Source organism: Siphateles boraxobius, unplaced genomic scaffold (genome assembly GCF_051911475.1).
Source record: "Siphateles boraxobius isolate OS27281-9 unplaced genomic scaffold, OSU_SipBor_1 86, whole genome shotgun sequence".
In the NCBI taxonomy this organism is placed as follows: domain Eukaryota; kingdom Metazoa; phylum Chordata; class Actinopteri; order Cypriniformes; family Leuciscidae; genus Siphateles; species Siphateles boraxobius.
The window spans coordinates 8121037-8122565 of NW_027509215.1; positions in this window are offsets into that span (position 1 = coordinate 8121037).

Below are 1529 nucleotides of genomic sequence, written 5' to 3' on the forward strand. Positions count from 1 at the left end.
TTCATTTTGCAGACTATGTCCACCAGATCAGGGAATGAAATTTGTTTAAACTCACTTAAATGTTGTACTAATGAGGGTGGAATGACATAATCAAGGATGATGCTTGAAGGTATAATACTAGCTGTAAGAGCATCAATTTTGTTAATAAAATAGTCTAAAAAGCTTTCACATGTTATCTGATTAATCTCAAGGCCTGTTTTTATGTCAGGATTTAAAACTGAGTCTATTGTCTTAAATAATGTTTTAGGATTATTAGGAATCTTCTTTATAAGATCAGAGAAATATTTTATCTTTGTAGTTTTAATGGCCTTCTGATATTTAATCATGGCATCCTTCAATATGTCATAGGACACATGCAACTTATCTTTCTTCCATTGCCTCTCTGCTTTAAAAAGGCCTAATCATTATTGAGCCATGGCTGTGGTTTGGGTTTTGCACTTATGAATTTAAAAGGAGCACACGTGTCCATAATTTCATTGCAGATGGAATTAAACATTGGCACTGTATCATTTAAATCCAGACCAAAAGATAGGGACCCTGTAGTGCGCAGTACAGAAGATAATGTATAGGCATTCGAAAACTCACTGGCTGTTGAAGGTTTTATAGGACGTACGTACTGGCCTAGAAGCTTACAATTTAAAGAGGAACAAGAAACTGAAATATTAAAAATAACTGGATTATGATCAGAGAAACAGGCATCCTCAACATCTATATTCAAGACAGGAACACCCAGAGTTAAAATCAAATCCAACGTATGACCAAGTTTATGGGTAGGGCTTGAGACTAATTGATTCAAATTAAATGACTCAATTAGATCTAGAAACTCTTTTACCATGGGCTGATTAGGGCAACAGATATGCAAGTTGAAATCACCAAGTATTAGGATCCTCTCAAAACTTGGCACAACTGTGGTTAAAAACTCAGAAAATTCTTGAATAAACAATTTGTTATATTTCGGAGGTCTATATATAAGGGCACAAACTACTGGACAATTTGAATCTACATTAACCAGTTGTAGCTCAAAACTAGAATAATCCTGTACTGTTAACAAGCGACATTTGAAACTATTATTAAATATAGTAGCAACCCCTCCCCCTCTACCAGATGTCCGTGGAGTACTTAAAAAGTTAAAATCACTTGGAGAGGTTTCAGATAAATAGTCAAGATCACCAGTATTTAGCCAAGTCTCAGTCACAAACATAAAGTCCAGCTTCCGAGATGAAATAAAATCATTTAATATAAAGGTCTTATTTGAGATGGACCTGGCGTTTATTAAAGCCATCTTCAGATTGTTGGCTGTAGATACAATTGGGAGGTTGTTGATAGACAATCTCTGATTTGAGACAAACTCCAGCGCTCTAAGATTATAGAAGTTTACTCCACCTCCACGAAATCTCGTGCGCACTGTTCTGTGATAGAGCGTTGATTCTGGATGCTCCGGGGAAACATAGTGAAGAGAAGAGTACCTTGCTGCAAGGGAGGACGAAGTATAGCGTCTGCTTGATGATAAACAGCGACTGATGTCATCC